The sequence below is a fragment of the Hordeum vulgare genome, chromosome 3H (assembly GCF_904849725.1).
Source record: "Hordeum vulgare subsp. vulgare chromosome 3H, MorexV3_pseudomolecules_assembly, whole genome shotgun sequence".
In the NCBI taxonomy this organism is placed as follows: domain Eukaryota; kingdom Viridiplantae; phylum Streptophyta; class Magnoliopsida; order Poales; family Poaceae; genus Hordeum; species Hordeum vulgare.
Genome location: NC_058520.1, coordinates 537966588 through 537974598, shown reverse-complemented (window position 1 = coordinate 537974598; position 8011 = coordinate 537966588).

Here is an 8011-nt window from a genome sequence, read left to right as displayed (position 1 = left end):
TTACATGATAGATCTCATCCTACTCATCACCGCCCAGCGAGCCTATGAATAGATTACTCACGAACGACGAAGAGTTTCATGTAATTTGAGAGCGAAAAGGTAGATTATGACGATGGCGACCATTTCCCCTCTCCGGAGCCCAAGACGGACTCCAGATCTGCCCTCCGGATGAAGAACGGGTGGTGGCGGCGGCTCCGTATCGCAAACGCGACGAAAACTTCTCTTTTTATTTTTTCTGGGACGAAAGTGAACTTATAGACCTGAGGTTGGGGGCGGCAGAGCCGTGTGGGCCCCACAAGCCTGCCCACCGCCACCAGGGGGTGGTGGCGGAGCCAGGGCTTGTGGCCCACTGGCCCACCCCCTCAAGTGGAACTTGGCGCAGATATTTTTCTTATTTTCCAAAACTGCTGCCCGTAAATTTTCAGGACGCTTGGAGAACTTTGATTTCTGCACAAAAATAACACCCAGGCAATTCCGCTGAAAACAGCATCAGTCGAGGTTAGTTCCATTCAAATCATGCAAAATAGAGTCCAAAACAAGGGCAAAAGAGTTTGGAAAAGTAGATACGATGGAGATGTATCAACTCCCCCAAGCTTAAAACCTTGCTTGTCCTCAAGCAACTCAGTTGACAAACTGAGAGAGAAAGAAAAACTTTGACAAACTCTGTTTGATCTTGTTGTTGCAACTATGTCTAACTCATAACCAGAATTTCAGCAAGATCACAAGTTAACCACATAAGCAAATGACACAAAGGTCTCACGGTAAACTAATATCAATGACATAATCAGCTAACGATCAAATAATAATGAGTTTCAAATACCAACACTTCAATCAAAACAAGCATGAAGCAATATGAATAGGTGGTATCTTGCTAGCTCTTTCTAAGACCGCAAAACATGAATGCGGAGCACTTTCAAAGATCAAGGACTGACTAAACATTGTAATTCATAGCAACTAAGATCCATTCATAGTCATACTCAATATCAATCAAAAGAAAAGCATAAAAATGACGGAGGTGCTCTCTAATTGGTGCTTATAAAAGAGGAGGATGACTCGTCAGGAAAATAAATAGAGAGGCCCTTCGTAGAGGGAAGCATTGATCTGCAGAGGTGCCAGAGCTCAAGCTTTGAAAACAGAGATAATAATTTTGGGTGGCATGCTTTCATTGTCAATGCAATGACCAAAAGTTCTCAATATCTTCCATGCTACTCATGCTATAGGCGGTTCCCAAATAGAAAAGTAAAGTTTTAACTCCCCCACCACCAATCAATCACATTCCACGGCTAGCCGAATCCTCGGGTACTGTCCATACTAACATCAATCCGGGGGGAGTCTTGTTTTACAGTTATGTTTTCAATTTAAGCGTGGAACTGGGCATTCCAATTACCGACCCCTTTCCCGTGAATGACAGTGAATGAACACATGTCGAGGATAACACTCCTAACATGGAAGATACCAATAGCCCCCTGTCACCACATGAGCGGTTCGGGCATGCAAAACAGATTATTTCTTGAAGGTTTAGAGAATGGCACATGCAAATTTACTTGGAACGGCAGGTAGATACCGCAAAAAGGTAGGTATGGTGGACTCTCATGGAAAAACTTTTGGGTTTACGAAAGTGGATGCACAAGCAGTATTCCGCTTAGTACAAGTGAAGGCTAGCAAAAGACTGGGAAGCGACCAACTAGAGAGTGATAACAGTCATCAAGATGCAATGAGTTTGACTAACATTAAATGCAAGCATGTACAGGATATAAATCACCATGAACACAAACATCATAGAGGCTATGTTGATTTTGTTTCAACTACATGCATGAACATGCGCCAAGTCAAGCCACTTGAATCATTCAAAGGAGAATACCATCCTATCATACTACATCATAGTCATCTCAAAATCTATGTTGGCATTCAAGACAAACCATTATAAACTCTCAGCTAAATAAGCATGGCATCAGAAACTATGATCTCTAAGTTGTCATTGTAAACATGGTTCTCTCACAACAAAGCTGAATCTGGGTTGACAAGCTAGTCATATTTACAAAAACAAAATAGATAGAGTTCATACCAACTTCTCAGTCTCGGTCACTTCATCATATATCATCATTATTGCCTTTCACTTGCATGATCGAACGAGGTGAACAATAATAGGCGTGCTCATGCATTGGACTAAGCTGAATCTGCAGGCAAACACAAAGGAGAAGACAAAATGATATGTCTCTTTGAAAGCTAAATAGGTAAGCATGTAAGAACCAATAAATATTGTAACCAATATCTTCTACCTTGACATAAAGAAAAAGAAAACTATTTACACGGGAAAGCTCCCAACAAGCAAAAGAAGAAAGAAAAATATTTTTGGGTTTTCTCAAAAGGACACAAAACAAGAAAACAAGAAAACGAAAATAAACTAGCATGGATAATACAGTGGCAAAGTGTAAACACCGGCTAACAAAGTTAAAGCATAAGCATGAATGTAAAGTCGGTGAGAACGCGTACTCCCCCAAGCTTAGGCTTTTGTCCTAGCTTGGTCTACTCCCAATGATGGTCCTGGCAAAACCCAAAATCATAATGGGTGTTATACGAGAGTGCTGCAGCCACTGCCTGAATAGCTACCTCACGTAGTCGAGCAGCAGTCGCCTCCCTCTCATACTCCTCTGCCTCTCCTATGGTTATGTAGTATCTTCGTTTTACCTGAAAGTCAAAGAAAGCAGGAGGAGGAAGGGTAATATGGAAAACACGCTGCCGGTTAAATATCAAGCGGTATAGGAGGGATCCATGATCTCTCTCAAGGAACTGGTAGTGTGTTAGAGCGACACGATCAAGGTAGGCTGTACGGAGAGGAGGATCTTCTGAACGGATGGATATTCCAAGAAAATTTGCTAAGCGTGTAGCATAAACTCCACCAAGGAAATCCGCCTCACTAGCATTTTTATTCAGCCTGCTTGCTATTATAGCTCCCATATTGAAGCTCCTGTCACCTGTTACTGCGCTCTTAAGGATACTAAGGTCGGAAGCGCATAGGTGACAATGTGCACCCTTGTCGTTAATGCACCTGCCTATGAAGAGGGCAAAGTAGTGCAAGGCAGGGAAATGGATGCTTCCTATGGTGGCTTGCGTGATACCTCTGGTTTCTCCAACAGTTATACTCGAGACAAAGTCTCTGACCGAAGACTTAGAAGGATCATTAATACTACCCCCATCGGGTATCTTGCAAATCCTATTGAAATCCTCCAAATCCATGGCATAGGATTTATCGTACTGATCAAACAGTATAGATGAGTCACGGCCAACTGAAAATTTAAATCTACGCACGAAAGAGGCAGTGAGCATAGCATACTGTTCACATTTATTTGAGAGGAATTCTTCTAACCCGGCATTGCAGACAAGTGTATCAAACTCATCCTTGCAAGCTGCTTCGATCATGAACTCATCGGAAGGCCATTCACATGGTTGTACCGGTGCGTCCCTTAGTTGAAAAGGTTCGGGCTCCCGAAGAGAAAGACGAGGACCCTTCTTACTTGAGGAACCACCATGAAACTTCCTCCTGAACATAATTTCCTTTTGCAGAAATTTTTGAAGTTCAAGAGAAAAGTGAATGAAGACCAACCATACCTTGTAGCAACTACTCCTACTAGTGCCTAGAGACCGTATCACGCGCTAAAACTACTTGGGACCAGCTAAAATCAACATTTCTAGCTCAAGAACACGGTCACCAAGGTAGCAAGAATACGCGAAGGATAAAGCACTAGAGCAAAAACTAATTGGACCAATGGAGGAGTCACTTACCAAGGAGTAATTTCCCCAAAAGAGTTCGGAGAATGGTGCTTTGAGCAAGGAGATCGAAAATCACAGCCAAATGAGCAAGAACACGGGTTTGAGCTGCGAAACAATTTTTTCTGGAGGTGGAAGAAGAGGCTGGGAGCTGGAATGAGTGGAGGGGGTGCCTGTGGGCCCCACAAGCTTGCACTCCGCGACCAGGGGGTAGGTGGCAGGGCTTGTGGCCCACTGGTATGGGCCCCAGGCCAGCTCTCAGGCCCAGAAATTTTCAAAAATTCCAGAAAAAATCATACTAAGTTTTCAGGACCATCGGAGAACTTTTATTTTCGAGGTATTTTTCTCCAGGACGCTAAAAACAGAAAATAGGAAAAACTAAACTAATTGTATCATTTCTCTTCTAAGCAAAAGAAAATGAAAGCTTAAAACAGAGGTATGTGACTCTTTGATTGATCTGTTTCATGGTCATCGAAAGAAATCCATCAATGGGGTTGATCAAATCCTTATGACAAAACCTTCTCGAATCGCAAGAGAGAACGGAGAATTTTCGAATAGCCACTAAGTCACCTCAATGGGGATATGTATTTCCCCAACAAGCAAATCATACTTCATCTTGACACGAGGAATAGGGCATTCAAAGCTCCCAATAAGAATCGATGAAGTCTTTTCGATAGCATTGATGCAATGTACTTGATATCGTTTCTTCGGAAAGTGCACGGTATGCTCATTACCGTTGACATGGAAAGTGACATTGCCTTTTTTGCAATCTATAACAGCCCCTGCAGTGTTTAAAAAGGGTCTTCCGAGGATGACGGTCATGGCATCGTCCTCGGGAATATCCAAGATAACAAAGTCTGTTAAGATAGTGGTGTTAGCAACCACAACAGGCACATCCTCGCAAATGCCGATAGGGAAAGCAGTTGATTTGTCGGCCATTTTCAGAGAAATTTCAGTGGGTGTCAACTTATCCAACTCAAGTCTATGATAAAGAGAGAGCGGCATAACACTAACACCTGCTCCAAGGTCACATAAGGCAGTTCTTACGTAGTTTCCTTTAATGGAGCAAGGTATAGTGGGCACTCCGGGATCACCAAGTTTCTTAGGAGTTCCACCTTTGAAAGTGTAATTGGCAAGCATGGTGGAGATCTCAAGATCTGGTATCTTCCATTTATTAATCACGATATCTTTCATGTACTTGGCATACGGAGACATCTTGAGCATATCAGTTAACCGCATCTGCAGAAAGATGGGTCTAATCATCTCAACGAAGCGCTCAAAATCCTCATCATCCTTTTTCTTGGATGGCTTAGGAGGAAAGGGCATAGGTCTCTGAACCCATGGCTCTCTTTCTTTACCATGCTTCCTAGCAGTGAAGTCATTCTTATCGTATCTCTTAGGTTGTGGGTTATCAGGATTAACCGTAGGTTCAATCTCCACATCCTCATCATTGCTAGGTTGAGCATTATTGTGAACATCACTATCCATATTGTCACCAGGTTCATGTTCATCACCAGACTGTGTTTCTATCAGACGCAGAAATATCATTAGGTTCTTCCGGTGTGACAGTATTTGGTGAACTCGCATGCAGGCTTCTATCATCCTTCTTCTTCTCCTTAGGATGACTAGGTGTATCAGCATTGACTCCTTGAGAATCTTGATCAATTCTCTTAGGATGACCTTCAGGATACAAAGGTTCCTGAGTCATTTTGCCTCCTCTAGTAATGACTCTAACAGAGTTGTCATTTAATTCATTGAGCAGGTCATTCTAAGCTTTAAGTACGTGTTCTACCTGAGTAGTAATCATAGAGGCATGTTTACTCAGAAGCTTCAGATCATTGACATTTCTGTCTACACAAGCACTTAAATGGCTAAGCATACGAGTACTTTGTTCCAAATGTCTGCTAACATAATCACTGAAACTCTGTTGTTTGGCAACAAAGTTGTCAAATTCATCAAAGCATGGGCTAGCAGGTTTATCAAAAGGAATATCACTCTCATCAAACCTACGTAGAGAATTCACTTCCACTACCTGTATCGGGTTATCGAGATGTAACATCCCAAATTTTGGAATGTTAAAATAATTATTAGAATGATTGTTTGATTGATTGAGTGATGGAAGCTTGCGTGAAATTTGAAACTTTTCAAAACTTTTGAATGAGAGGAAATGATATTTTGTTTCTTCCTCACTCACGGAATGCCGGAACCATATCTTGTGAAGCAAGAAAAAGAGAGGAGAAACATGACCCTCCAAAACCCGGGGTTATTCTTTGAAATATTTGAGCTATGAAACCCAAGATTTATTTGTGAAAATATTTGCAAAAAGAAATAAAGCATTAAGGGATTTTCTAAAAAACATTTTTTTTTGAAGTATTTATTTTGGTAGTGGAAAAATGCCCATCTTTTTGGATTTATTTTTCTGAAAATTTTAATATATTATACCCCTATATTCCGAGGAATATTCCATTTACTTTTAATAGTTTAATACCTGTTTTAATAAATATGGAAATAGATCTTTATTTTAGGAAAGTCTTTGGGCCATATTAGGAACGTCATCTGGCCCATATCCCCACCTTCTTCTTCCTCTCGTCACTTGCCTTCTGTAGCCATGGCAGAAGCTTCCCAGGAAGCTTCCCCTCCGGGATTCGCGAGCTATACCCCCTCCCGGCGCCTCCCGTCACCACTATAAGAACGCCCCGTCTCTCCTCTTTCCATTCCCCTAGAGAAATCCTCGTTTCCCTGCCCGTAGCCATCTCGCCACCATCTCCACCTTCCCTGCCATAACCGAGCTCTACAGGAGCTACACCCCGTCGCCCCCCTGCAGGTCCCTCCCCTCCCTACCGAGCCTTCCCTACCTCGCCGCCACCTCCCCACCACCACTCCTCCCCAACCCCTCGCCCTGCAGCCTCGCCGGAGCTGCGGCCTCCTCCGCCAAGCCCCCATGCAGGAGAGCCTCACCCCCCAGGGACTCCCTCGCCCCTCCCAGGAGCCCCCCCTTCCCCAAGCGCCCCCTCCTCCGCCGACCCCTCCCCACGCCAAAGCCGCCCTCCCCACCTCGCCGGCGTAGTACCCCTCGCCGGAGTGCCTCCTCCTCGCAACTGCTCCTCCCTGCCATCGTGCACAAGGGAACTCCCTCACCTTTCTTTTTTTTCCTTTTTCTTTTCTTTTGTTTTACTTCCTACCGTTAGATCTTTAAGCAACGTGCTAGATTAGATCTAGAATACCCCTTCGGTTCTTTTAAAAGAACCGGCGGTTGTTTTTATTAGTAACTTTAGCCGAAGAGGTTTTAGATAGTTTTCGGCCGTTTGTTAGATTCCCTCGCAGCAACACCCATCAGCCAATCAGAAGCCGCCACGTGGATTCCCTGTTTGTTTTATTTTTCAGTTTTAGTTCAAAAACAGAGACAGATTCAATTTTCTTTTGATCATAACTTTTGATCCACAACTCCAATGAGGTCGATTCTTTTTCCAGTAGATCACAATTTTTCTGTAGTTTTTAAAAACATATAATTTGTCTATGTTTGAAATTTTCAAATTTGAATTAGATCAGATTTAGTTTACACCTTGTTTTGCTTATTCCAGGAGTTTAAAAATAGCTTTTAATTTGATTCTTTTTGCTACTGATCACTAGTGATCTTAGTTATCAGTGGTAAAAATTCAGAATTATTTGAGTATTTTAGCTCATTGTTTCTTGTGAAACAATTTCTCTTTCACCTCTTTTAGGATTATGGCTATTTCCTTTTCTATAATTGTTTTTAAATTATTTTCTTTTATATTTCAGAAAGATAATGTTTTGTTTCTGTTAGTTAGCAGTAGGTTTGCAACAAGTTTTGATTTTTATTTTTATATGTTATCATGAAATCAATTCTAGTTCCCTAATAACTTGCAATTGGTTTCTCTACTGTTTCAAATCCCGTTTGGAAATACCTTCAAAAAGTTTTGTGAAAAATACTCTATTTTATCTAAGTTACTTGGCCCGGGACGACAAATTTCATATTGCTATGCTTGAGTAGACGGGACTCTGGTTGAGAGTTTACCATGAGTGATGCGAGAATAATTTAATAACCAAGACCGGTTAAGTCAAGACTTTTCAAGACCTCGTGATGCAATGCAACTCTGGGTGAAGGACGGTTGATCGGCTCCCTGGAGAAACCAGTGGATGACCCGGGATGCTGGAGACGGCCATGACATCCTGCGGAAAGCTTCACCCAGGCTCAAAGACACGGACGGATATTTTCAAGACC